Source organism: Oryx dammah, unplaced genomic scaffold (genome assembly GCF_014754425.2).
Source record: "Oryx dammah isolate SB20612 unplaced genomic scaffold, SCBI_Odam_1.1 HiC_scaffold_18, whole genome shotgun sequence".
Taxonomy (NCBI): Eukaryota; Metazoa; Chordata; class Mammalia; order Artiodactyla; family Bovidae; genus Oryx; species Oryx dammah.
In genome coordinates, this window is record NW_024070202.1 from 7,691,947 (window position 1) to 7,706,102 (window position 14,156).

Below are 14,156 nucleotides of genomic sequence, written 5' to 3' on the forward strand. Positions count from 1 at the left end.
GAAATCAAAATATGCATAGAAACTAATGAAAATGAAAACACAACAACCCAAAACCTGTGGGACACTATAAAAGCAGTGCTAAGAGGAAAGTTCATAGCAATATAGGCATACCTCAAGAAACAAGAAAAAAGTCAAATAAATAACCTAACTCTACACCTAAAGCAACTAGAAAAGGAAGAATTGGAGAACCCCAGAGTTAGCAGAAGGAAAGAAATCTTAAAAATTAGGGCAGAAATAAATGCAAAAGAAACAAAAGAGACCATAGCAAAAATCAACAAAGCCAAAAGCTGGTTCTTTGAAAGGATAAATAAAATTGACAGACCATTAGCCAGACTCATCAAGAAGCAAAGAGAGAAAAATCAAATCAATAAAATTAGAAATGCAAATGGAGAGATCACAACAGACAACACAGAAATACAAAGGATCATAAGAGACTACTATCAGCAATTATATGCCAATAAAATGGACAATCTGGAAGAAATGGACAAATTCTTAGAAAAGTACAATTTTCCAAAACTAAACCAGGAAGAAATAGACAATCTTAACAGACCCATCACAAGCACGGAAATTGAAACTGTAATCAGAAATCTTCCAGCAAACAAAAGCCCAGGTCCAGACGGCTTCACAGCTGAATTCTACCAAAAATTTCGAGAAGAGTTAACACCTATCCTACTCAAACTCTTCCAGAAAATTGCAGAGGAAGGGAAACTTCCAAACTCATTCTATGAGGCCACCATCACCCTAATACCAAAACCTGACAAAGATACTACAAAAAAAGAAAACTACAGGCCAATATCACTGATGAACATAGATGCAAAAATCCTCAACAAAATTCTAGCAATCAGAATCCAACAACACATTAAAAAGATCGTACACCATGACCAAGTGGGCTTTATCCCAGGGTTGCAAGGATTCTTCAATATCCGCAAATCAATCAATGTAATTCACCACATTAACAAATTGAAAAATAAAAGCTATATGATTATCTCAATAGATGCAGAGAAGGCCTTTGACAAGATTCAACATCCATTTATGATAAAAACTCTCCAGAAAGCAGGAATACAAGGAACATACCTCAAAATAATAAAAGCTATATATGACAAACCCACAGCAAACATTATCCTCAATGGTGAAAAATTGAAAGCATTTCCCCTAAAGTCAGGAACAAGAAAAGGGTGCCCACTTTCACCACTACTATTCAACATAGTTCTGGAAGTTATGGCCACAGCAATCATAGCAGAAAAAGAAATAAAAGGAATCCAAATTGGAAAAGAAGAAGTAAAACTCTCACTGTTTGCAGATGACATGATCCTCTACATAGAAAACCCTAAAGACTCCACCAGAAAATTACTAGAGCTAATTAATGAATATAGTAAAGTTGCAGGATATAAAATCAACACACAGAAATCCCTTGCATGCCTATACACTAATAATGAGAAAGTAGAAAAAGAAATCAAGGAAACAATTCCATTCACCATTGCAACAAAAAGAATAAAATACTTAGGAATATATCTACGTAAAGAAACTAAAGACCTATATACAGAAAACTATAAAACACTGATGAAAGAAATCAAAGAGGACACTTATAGATGGAGAAATATACCATGCTGATGGATCAGAAGAATCAATATAGTGAAAATGAGTATACTACCCAAAGCAATTTACAAATTCAATGCAATCCCTATCAAGATACTGGCGATATTTTTCACAGAACTAGAACAAATAATTTCAAGATTTGTATGGAAATACAAAAAAAACACGAATAGCCAAAGCAATCTTGAGAAAGAAGAATGGAACTGGAGGAATCAACTTGCCTGACTTCAGGCTCTACTACAAAGCCATAGTCATCAAGACAGTATGGTATTGGCACAAAGACAGATATATAGATCAATGGAACAAAATAGAAAGCCCAGAGATAAATCCACACACATATGGACACCTTATCTTTGACAAAGGAGGCAAGAATATACAATGGAGTAAAGACAATCTCTTTAACAAGTGGTGCTGGGAAAACTGGTCAACCACCTGTAAAAGAATGAAACTAGATCACTTTCTAACACCACACACAAAGATAAACTCAAAATGGATTAAAGATCTAAATGTAAGACCAGAAACTATAAAACTCCTAGAGGAGAACATAGGCAAAACACTCTCCGACATAAATCACAGCAGGATCCTCTATGATCCACCTCCCAGAATTCTGGAGATAAAAGCAAAAATAAACAAATGGGACCTAATTAAAATTAAAAGCTTCTGCACAACAAAGGAAAATATAAGCAAAGTGAAAAGACAGCCTTCCGAATGGGAGAAAATAATAGCAAATGAAGCAACTGACAAACAACTAATCTCAAAAATATACAAGCAACTCCTGCAGCTCAATTCCAGAAAAATAAACGACCCAATAAAAAAATGGGCCAAAGAACTAAATAGACATTTCTCCAAAGAAGACATACGGATGGCTAACAAACACATGAAAAGATGCTCAACATCACTCATTATTAGAGAAATGCAAATCAAAACCACAATGAGGTACACTTCACACCAGTCAGAATGGCTGCGATCCAAAAATCTGCAAGCAATAAATGCTGGAGAGGGTGTGGAGAGAAGGGAACCCTCCTACACTGTTGGTGGGAATGCAAACTAGTACAGCCACTATGGAGAACAGTGTGGAGATTCCTTTAAAAATTGCAAATAGAACTGCCTTATGACCCAGCAATCCCACTGCTGGGCATACACACCAAGGAAACCAGAATTGAAAGAGACACATGTACCCCAATGTTCATCGCAGCTCTGTTTATAATAGCCAGGACATGGAAACAACCTAGATGTCCATCAGCAGATGAATGGATAAGAAAGCTGTGGTACATATACACAATGGAGTATTACTCAGCCGTTAAAAAGAATACATTTGAATCAGTTCTGATGAGATGGATGAAACTGGAGCCGATTATACAGAGTGAAGTAAGCCAGAAAGAAAAACACCAATACAGTATACTAACGCATATATATGGAATTTAGAAAGATGGCAATGATGACCGTGTATGCAGGACAGCAAAAAAGACCCAGATGGGTATAGCAGACTTTTGGACTCAGTGGGAGAGGGAGAGGGTGAGATGATTTGGGAGAATGACATTGAAACATGGATAATATCATGTAAGAATCGAATTGCCAGTCTATGTCCAATGCAGGATATGGCACGCTTGGGGCTGGTACGCGGGGATGACCCAGAGAGATGTTGTGGGGAGGGGGGTGGGAGGGGGGTTTATGTTTGGGAACGCATGTACACCCGTGGTGGATTCATGTCAATGTATGCCAAAACCAATACAGAATTGTAAAGTAAAAAAAAATAAATTATATATATATAAAAAAAAGATTGACTGGTGTTTACTGGTTATTAATTATCCAGCTGCATACTGGGTAATTGGGCTAAGCACTTTATGTTTAGTTTCTTAAGGAATCTCCTTAGGAACACTATGAAAGACTTAGAATTATTTTCCCTAAACCTGAAGAAACACAAGCTTTACTTATTAAATGGGGATCTGGAACTTGTATCCTTGTCTGTCTAACCCTAAAGACTGCTCTTGACCTCATCCCTTCACAGCTACACATACTGGTTACAAGACAATCATGGTTTCTGCCTAAGGACACAGAGTTTGGCTTTCATATCTGATTAAGTCAATGATTATTGCTTTGCAAAGGAGGTTTCATTTGCTTTCCACATCTGCCCTGCAGAACTTTTCTTTAAACAATGTCTGCACTCAATTTCTTGCTGAGACTACTTCCCAGGGTTCAGTTACTAGACATCTAGCGGTTTAAAAATAGTTCTGACTTTGATCCAGATGCTGCACTTTACACGTATCTTTTGTCTTTACAAGAATACTTTATAAGTATCTTTACAAGGCTCTTTCATCCTTCACATCACTATGATTATTACACCTCCACATCTCAGGTGAGCAAATGGAGGCTCATATGAGTCTTATGTCCAAAGTGTGTACAACCAGTAAGCGGCACGCCTGGGATTCCACCCCACGTTTCTTCTTTCCCTAAAGTCTATATCCTTAACATCTGTGTCTGAAGAAGAAAAGAGGTCCTAGGAGAAGAGGAAGTAGGTGATAAAGGAGGACCCCTCCACACCTGACAAAAACCCTACTGGTTTGTCTTCACCATGGCCACATTGCTGTGTCTCTGAAGTGTGTGTGTGTCTGTGTGTTCAGTTGCTTAGTTGTGTCTGACTCATTGTGGTCCCATGGACTGTAGCCCAGCAGGCGCCTCTGTCCCTGGAATTTCCCAGGCAAGAATACTGGAGTGAGTTGACACTTTCTTGTCCAGGGGATCTTCCCAACCCAGGGACCAAACCTGTGTCTCTTGCTTCTCCTGCATTGACAGGTGGATTCTTTACCACCAGCCCCACCTGCAAAGCCCGTGTCTCTGGCAGGTTGTCAGAAGTACCAACACAAACCATTAGGATCACCAGTGCATTGTCTTTTGCCCCAGTCCAGGTTCACAGGGCCATCTTTGTTTCCAGTAGGAATGTCATTTAGATATCCCTGTATGGGATAAACTTGTGGCCCAAGAAATGTAGGTACCCATAAGCTTTACCTCCCACATGTGAGGGCCAGTCTCCTGAAATTTACTTGGTGAGCATCAAAATTCTGAGGTCCTCACAAGGCCTAGTTGCCCTGAAAAGCCTAGTTTCTGGGCCTCAGTGATCTCTTGGAAGGCTTTCCCTCCTTCTGCTGTATCCTGCTCTTAACCTAACTCCACCCAGACACTGGGTCACAATGCTTGCTCTTTCTTTAGGTTCAGAATTACAGACCCAAACCAGGGTTAGATGAGAATAGAAATATCAGCAATTGACAGCTGTCCTGAAAAATGTGATTTAGAATGTGGTTGAAAAAGATGCCTCCTCCCCATCCCCAACTTGGTCATGGAACCAGTATCTAGGCTTAGTGGAATATACACACTGACCCAGTCAGCTGTCCTGATGATCATGACAGCCTTGGTCTTTAGGGAACAGGCTAGAAAGAATGAGAATCATGTTGCTTGTTGTCATGCACGTTGGAGATAAAAATGAAACAAGGGTGGAGGTTCCATATACAAAGTGATTTTTATCCCTCACTTCATCCAACTGGTGAGGTATCCTTCCTTGATATGGAGGAAGAAGTGAGGCTGGAGGAGATGGCAGACCTTTGCTTGTGGCACTTTCCTAAGAGGGCAAAAGTGTTGGCAAAAGCCCATGCATACATTCCAAGAGGACCTGACTGTCCAAGAAGAGTCATAAATTAGGATGAACATAGAAATATGGTGGCTTCCCTGATGGCTCAGCAAGAAAGAATCCACTTACAATGCAGGAGACACAGGAGACATGGGTCCAATCCCTGGATCAGGAAGATCCTCTGGAGGAAGAAAATGGCAACCCACTCCAGTATTCTTGCCTGGAGAAATCTCATGGGCAGAGGAGACTAGTAAGCTACAGTCCATGGGGTTGCAAAGAGTCAGACACAACCAAGTGACTGAACACATCATAGAAACATGAGAAAAAAAGGTCAGCTTCTTCCATGGGCTCTAATTCTCCACTGGACAGTTTCCTATCAATGCTGTCTCCTCTTTGTCTTTCTGCTGAATGACAGCACAGAATTCTATCAGCTATAGACTGATAGTGGATATTAGGAGCTCTCAAATCTTTCCAGCTAATTTTTCCATTTTAACCTTCTAATTTTTTCAGGATATTTCTCCAAACTTGCACATGTCCTTTCCATTTCCTCCTTATGGAGGGCATATTAAATATAGGTGACAAAAATTTCCAAATACTACCTTTTTATTTTTATAGAACTATAGTTGATTTACAGTGATGTGTTAGTTTCTGCAGTACCACAAACTGAATCATCTATACATATACATATACCGACTTTTTTTTTAGATTATTTTCCCTGTGCTATCTAGTAAATTCTTATTGGTTATCTATTTTACGTCATAGTCCAAACACTACCTTTTCCCTTGTGGACCAGTGATTAAGACTCAGTGCTCTCACTGCCAGTGCCCTGGGTTCAATCCTACATGTGACATAGCCAAAAAAAAAACAAAAAAGAATTCCAAATACTTCCTTAAAAATTTTGTTCCCCTGTGGGTTTTTTTTTTTCTGCCAAAAGTTGTAATGAATTGGGTGCTGTAACACCAGAGGTGAAAGATAAAGCAAACACGTCTTTCATTTGCATTTTTGGAAGATTGTATACAGCACACCCTGAGTCCCAGCATCACCTAAAGACATAACCAATGGTTGCAAGGTGCCAGTAATTTATCACCTGCCCAACTCCACTGCAAAATCTGTACAGGAAACAGAAACTGTAGTTTTCTGCTCTAGTAGGAATAAAATAAATTTGTGGCTGCTTGACAGAGCCTGATCTTGTGATTTAGGTGTCCTTAATCAGAGAAGTCTCAGGAAGAAAAAGTAGAGTGCATTGGAATAATAAACAGGAAAACAGGAGAAATAGAAAAGTGGATGCAAGCAGGTTGCTGCCCACTCACATCACTAATAGCCATGGAGGAAAAAGTGTGTGACTTTCCCCACAGAGGGTCCTGAGGTCCTATCCTCATGTGACTGCTGACTTAGTGAGTAAGTGTGGGTGTATTACAGAACTTCAGTTTTCTCATTTATAAACTCTTGATAATTGATTCCTGTCTTGTACGGCTTTCTGAAGGTGATGTAAAACCATAAATGATTCAGCAAGGTAAAGTGTAAGGTTGTGAACATATTGCAGTAATATTATTAATATTATATTATCAATAATAGTATTTTGCAACTATTAGACTTTTTCTGCACTTCAAGTCTTCCTCAGAAATGATGTCTCCTAAAGCAAGAGACTTCCCTTTGCTTAAGAACTCATGTTTGTTAACTTGGAAACAATGGAGCCAGTCACTTGCCCTATTTACTCTCTGTGTGATCCAGCTCCCCCTACTCTCCCTAAGCTGCAGAGAGTGGTTAAACCATAAGCTTGGGGAGACAGTGAGAAGGTCTACATCTCCTTCCATGACCCACAGAAGGGGGAAAAAAACATGAAATCATGGTGTCTTGGAGAAAACCCAGAATCAACATGAAATCATGGTGTCTTTGAGAAAACCCAGAATCAAGCATCCTGGGAAGACCATCCTGGTCCATCCCAAACACAAACCCACACACACGCACCTCACCATCTGATCTTACTAATGCCCTTTGAGCTTGAGAGTGGAACATAAGTCAAATTACTTAAAAGATAACAATGAAATAGTACAACTGAACATATTTTATAAATTGCACTATACTGTACAAGTATTAACAATGTAAGCCTCTGAATAAAATTCAACACAGAAATGATATATTAATGCATATATGTGGAATTTAGAAAAATGGTATAGATGATCTTACTTGCAAAGCAGAAATAAGACACAGACATAAGGAGCAAACACATGGACACCAAGAGAGGGAAGCGGGAGTGGGATGAACTGGGAGATTGGGATTGACCTATATACACTCAGTTCAGTTCAGTTCAGTTCAGTTCAGTCACTCAGTCGTGTCCAGCTCTTTGTGACCCCATGAATCGCAGCACGCCAGGCCTCTCTGCCCATCACCAACTCCCGGAGTTCACTCAGACTCACGTCCATCAAGTTAGTGATGCCATCCAGCCATCTCATCCTCTGTCGTCCCCTTCTCCTCCTGCCCCCAATCCCTCCCAGCAACAGAGTCTTTTCCAATGAGTCAACTCTTCGCATGAGGTGGCCAAAGTACTGGAGTTTCAGCTATATACACTAATATGTATAAAATAGATAACTAATGAGAACCTGCTGTATAGCTCAGGGAACTCTACACAAGGCTCTGTGGGGACCTAAGTGGGAAGGAAATCCAAAAAAGAGGGGATATATGTTTATACATATGGACTTCCCGAGTGGCTCAGATGGTAAAGAATTAGCCTGCAATGCAGAAGACCTGGGTTTGATCCCTGGGTGGGGAAGATCTCCTGGAGAAGAGAATAGCTACCCACTCCAGTATTCTTGCCTGGAGAATTCCATGGACAGAGGAGTCTGAAGAGCTACAGTCCATTGGGTGACAAAGACTTGGACACAACTGAGCAACTAACACACACACGTATACATATAGCTGATTCACTTTGCTATAAGGCAGAAACTAACAACATAGTAAAGCATTTATACTCCAATACAAATTAATAAAAAATAAAATATAAAAAATTATAATGCTCATTCTTCAACAAAGGAGGTCTCTAACTGCTCTCTTCCTCCACAGTGAGGAAGGAAGCACTCAAATAAAGAAGATGTAAGCACAAACTGTGTGCACTGCAGGATACCCACAATGCCCAGACTCCCAGAATTGCAGCATTACTCAAGTCTTTGCAAACAGGAGGGGAAAGAGAGGAAGACAGAGAAGTATGTATAATTTAAAGACAAAATTTCTTAGGCAGTCATCATCGTTCACCAAAAAAGGGCTCTTTTCAACCTATATTTCACTTCTGATGAAAAGTCATGAACAGCCTAGAGGAATGAATTGGAGAAGAGACACACAGGTTCTCTCTGCCCTCAGCAACCAGACAGAAACCTGAAATCCATGAAGGAGGAAGACATAAATGCTGCAGTCACATCTTTCAGAGACTGAGGTCTGTGGCACGTGCCAGAGGTTCATGCCCACCTAACCAGGTCATGTTGGGTGTGGGGTCCAAAGGCATTAGCTTAGTGCTTTTCCTTCTCAGAAAATAGAGTCAGATTAGCAGTGTTTCATGTTGGCTTAAATTCAAATACACAAACAGTATATCTAAATCTCTGCTGGGGTCCAGCCCCGGTGGATCCAGGGTAATTTGAAGTGGGGATGGAGTCGGCATCCTAGGAAAGAACTATTTAATTAGAAAAGAGGGATTAGGAAGAAATAGTGTAGTAGGAAATTTTAGTGGCAAAAAAGACGCTGAATATCTTGATTTACATGGAAGACCAATAAAACTCCAAGACAAGGAATTTGCACCATCTACATAGGCCACTGGCACCCACTTGAATAGCGGAGGGTGCCCCGCCTTGAACTCCCTCTCGTGTGGGTCTTAGAAGCCAGGGCAAGTAAGTAGACATGGTGAGCCTCCACACTCCAGATGGGAATTCAGCCCGAAAAAGAAGAGAATGAGAAAAGACCACACAGGGTAAACCAGTCTTTCCAGGAACTGGTCCTTTTTCTTTATTTTTCAGGTTCGCTTATATACTTTTTGTTATACATAGGGATGAATAAAGAGTCACGCGGGGTCAGCAGACCTGAGCTTTATCAAAATCAGGTGCTTCATATGAAAGGTCTTAGGGGTTTTACATCATCTTCTGGCCAGGGGGCCTACTAACATTTTATGACCCTTTCTTTCTGATAATGGTCAGTCAACCAGAAAACTTATTTTTTCCAGGGGTGATTTTTTCTTAATCCAGGTGCCACCCTCCAAAGGTACCAGATAAAGTTGCATTCCTATAGGGTGAGGGTGTAGTGGGCTACAATTAAGAAAGGAATTTACTTAGCCTAAGGTTTAACATGATTAATATCAAAGGTTAATACTTATTCCTCCTACACGCTAGTTATATTCATTATAAGGGCAGGGAATATGGAGATTTTAGCAGCAGATATTGGCTCAACAAATGAAAAACCCTTCACCAATATAATTCCTAGTCAACCCACTATACTAATAATTTCTAACTTCCCCAAAGAATCTGTCTTTAGAAAGTTTAAAGCATCCCGTGCCTCTCACGGTTGGGAGACTGTGAACAATCACATGTGGCTGGACGAGCCTGTGCAGGCAGGCTAGAGAACCTGCAGAGGAGTTTGTAAGTTGAAACACTCTCATCACGCCCAGGAATTTTTATTAACTGCAGCTATAAGTTAACTCCTTCGAGAGAGGTGGTGGGGTTCAGCCCCCCGTAAAGTCAGAGGTGTAGGTGAGAGCATGAAGCAGTAAAGTAGGCATACTCTGGTTTTAGGGGTAGATGCTTGGGAACAGGGGGTCTCCTGAGGCTCGATCCCGCCTTTGCGTATGCCGCGCCTCCTTCCTCATGACTTTTGCCACGTGTGGAGTTCCTCACGCTGGCTCCCAGCAAATCTCAGTGGAAATCAACAAATAAAATGTGAGAGCAAAACCAGTGCTTCCAAGGGCTGTGTTCATAGTCCCAGAGCATGATCAAGACAGAGACAGTTAAGACTCCAGACTTTGGTCCCCACTTGACACTAAGGAAGGAGCTGAGATCATTACACTGAACAAGAGCCAGCTAATGGTGCCTATATGTGTATCTGTGATAAATTAATAGTTTAGTAAATAGCTACTTCACAGTGTGTTGGCTTCTTCCCAGTGAGTAACTTTGCTAGTTCTTCTAAAAACCATGAGTTGTTCAACTTTTTGTGTCTATTGAATCAAATAACGTATTATTAAATTTTATTTTCCCTGTTTCTGTTTTAAATGAGGCCACTAGGAAATTTTTCATTTCATATACAGATCTCCTTGTGAGACAAACCTGGAGCTGGGACCCTTTTGTAGCAGTGGATACACCTGGATACACCTCTCCTTGAGCAGCAAAATACAAAGAAACTATATGGGACTAAAAATAACTGGGTGTATGGGAGTTAGAGCAAATTCTGGACAAAAAGATACAAAGAAACCAAAAAACACAACTGCCACTTTTGAAGAGCCTGGAGCAAAAGGAGGGGTTTTGGAGCAAAAGCAGGTTTGCTGCGCATGCCCACTGCACTCAACATCACCAAGGAATGGGCAAAACACCTAAGCCACCCTTTAAACTCAACCCCTGGACACACCCCTGCCCTCACCCTGTGTAAAGAACTAGTTCACTCCCACCCTTGGTAAGCAAGCAAGAGAACTTGTTTGTTCTCAGTCCACCTTGCTGCAACAGGGGCCCCAAAAAAGTCTTGCTTGAATTTTTGTTCTGGCCTCTGATGAATTTCTATTGATTAAGGGGGCAAGGATATAGTTTTTCCAGTAGTCATGTATGGATGTGAGATTTGGACTATAAAGAAAGCTGAGCTCAGAAGAATTGATGTTTTTGAACTGTGGTATTGGAGAAGACTCTTGAGAGTCCCTTGGACTGCAAGGAGATCCAACCAGTCCATCCTAAAGGAGATCAGTCCTGGGTGTTCATTGAAAGGACTGATGTTGAAGCTGAAACTCCAGTACTTTGGCCACCTGATGCAAAGAGCTGACTCATTTGAAAAGACCCTGATGCTGGGAAAGATTGAGGGCAGGAGGAGAAGGGGATGACAGAGGATGAGATGGTTGGATGGCATCATTGACTCAATGGACATGAGTTTGTGATGGACAGGGAGGCCTGATGTGCTGCGGTTCATGGGGTCTCAAAGAGTGGGACACAACTGAGCGACTGAACTGAAGTGAACTGAACTGAAGGGGGCAAAGTGATTAAAGAATCCTGGTAAGTAACACATGTATTTATATTGGACAGCTTTGGTTTAGACTAGACTAGAAACACAATGAGAAGGCAATGCACCCCATTCCTGTACTCCTACCTGGAAAATCCAATGGATGGAGGAGCCTGGTGGGCTGCAGTCCATGGGGTCGCTAAGAGTCGGACATGACCAAGTGACTTCACTTTAATTTTTCACTTTCATGCATTGGAGAGGGAAATGGCAACCCACTCCAGTGTTCTTGCCTGGAGAATCCCAGGGACAGGGGAGCCTGGTGAGCTGCCATCTATGGGGTCGCACAGAGTCGGACACGACTGAAGTGACTTAACAGCAGCAGCAGCAGAAACCCAATACAACTGTGACATTGACCAATGACAATAACAAATGCAGCAGCACCTATGAACAATGCTTAAAGTTGAGTGCAAGGCCATGGAACCATCAAAAAGAAATGGCAAAGCTGATTAAAGGAAGAAGCATAATTCTGAGCAAGAGCAGAGACTAACATTTCATGCAAAAATCTGAATGCTCCTGGGTACAGGAGGATACTAATAGATCTCAGCAACAGGAACACTATCAACATAGTCAATCAAATTTTACTCAACTTGTTAGGACTCATTTGACTGTTGTTAACAAAATATACATCAATGCAATCCTGTTTACACGATAAAAATACTTATTCTTTGTCATGTCAGTGTCCCTCCAGTGTCCACCAAGAGTCCTGGTTCTGCTTTATTCAGGCTGCAGCACACTGGCTGCTGTGCTGTGCTGTGCTTAGTTGCTCAGTCATGTCTGACTCTTTGTAACCCCAAGGACTGTAGCCCACCAGGCTCCTCTGTCCATGGGAATTCTCCAGGCAAGAATACTGGAGTGGGTTGCCATGCCCTCCTCTAGGGGATCTTCCCAACCCAGGTCTCCCACATTGCAGGCAACATTGGCTGCTACACCTCCAACAGACACATCCAGTTATAAAAAGATGCCTCCAGCTCAAACTCATGGCCAAGGTCGGTCCCACCCCTACTCCTAAACCAAGCACTTAGAGAGGCTCAGAATGGAGTCATCAGGATTGGCTTGCACCTGTCATTTTGCATTTAATAGGTTTGGGGACGTCAAACACCACTGCCACTACTGAAAAACTGAGAAAGTGAGCCACATGGGAAATTACTCCTGAACTGTATCATGACCAAGAGTGCCACAGAGAAGCAACACAGGACAGATTGTGACACACCAATGCTTTCATAAACTTCCTGGATTTTATGTGAGGGCAGAAAGTGCAGCTTGTTGTTGAACTTGAATCTAGAGCTTCTACCCAACATCGCCCCAGGGCTCATTGCTCTGAAGGAGCTTGTAAACAGAATATGTGTGTATGTGTGTGCAGTGTGTGTGTATCTACAGATGCTTGTAGATGAAACTTTGCCATGAACACACATTGTGAAAATTAGTGGTTTGTCCTAATGTTCTACAAGGGGTCATATTGTAAGATACACTACTTGCTTTAATTTATAAAACTCAAGCTATATGTTGACAATTTTGTTGTTTAAGCCTTTAACTCAATACAATACATTGGGATCACAAACAATCATAAATATATCTATATCCACCTATCTATACATGCATATCTACTTATATAAATGTGTTATATATTTACTTTTAATTAATTTTTATTGGAGTACAGGGGCTTCCCTGGTGGCTTAGATGATAAAGAATCTGCCTGCAATGCAGACTCCTGGGTTCAATCCCTGGGTTGGGAAGGGCATAATGCTGGGTTCAGTCCCTGAGGGAGGGCACAACCACCCACTCCAGTATTCTTGCCTGGAGAATCCCCATGGACAGAAGAACCTGGCAGGCTATAGGGTCACAAAGAGTCAGACGCACTGAGCGACTAAGCACACACACATTGGAGTACAGTTGCTTTACAGCGGTGTATTAGTTTCTACTGTACAGTGAGGTAAATCAGCTATATGTATACATATACCCCCAGTATTTTAAAATACATTTATATATACTTGTGTTTGAAACTAATTTTATTCTTTCCCATTTCTAGTAACCTGTTATAGTAATGCTGCTCAACTTGCAAATGTGAAGATTTAATACTAAAAATTGATTTTTATACATAATTTACATAAATGATTAAGATATATATCCATGTATTCTATTTTATAGCAATCTTTTATCTCTATGAATTTCTGAAGTTTTAGGTTAAAACATAATAAATATAAGATAAAATTTAGAAATTTAAAAATTAAAGTAAATAAACTAGAAAAAACTAAAACTATGTTAACAATAATTTTTAAATGATAAGCTTTCTGTAAAGAACAAATGCAGCCAAAGTCTACTATTAAAACTTTTCAGTTCCTCTATGGCCATGCTTAATGGTAAGTACCTGTTACCTAATCTGTCAGGAACAAAGTCTAAGAATATTTATTGAAAAGGCCAGAATTAACCAGTCTTCCACATTTTTGCCCTTCCAAGAGTGGACATTCACTTCGGGAATTCCCAGAGAGTTTAAGTCCCAGACAGACATTTCAGAGTTTTCTAACTGGAGCCTTGATTCCATCTCAATACAGACACACTAGAACTACAAGAGAACATCATAAACATTTACAAATGGGTATAAAAGATGACTTGGATAGATGCATAGAAATTGCAATTTTTTTTTGGATGAGGAGAACTAGTACCAATTTTCCAACCTAATTTCTACACTTTAATCAGTTAAAATGCAAAGGAA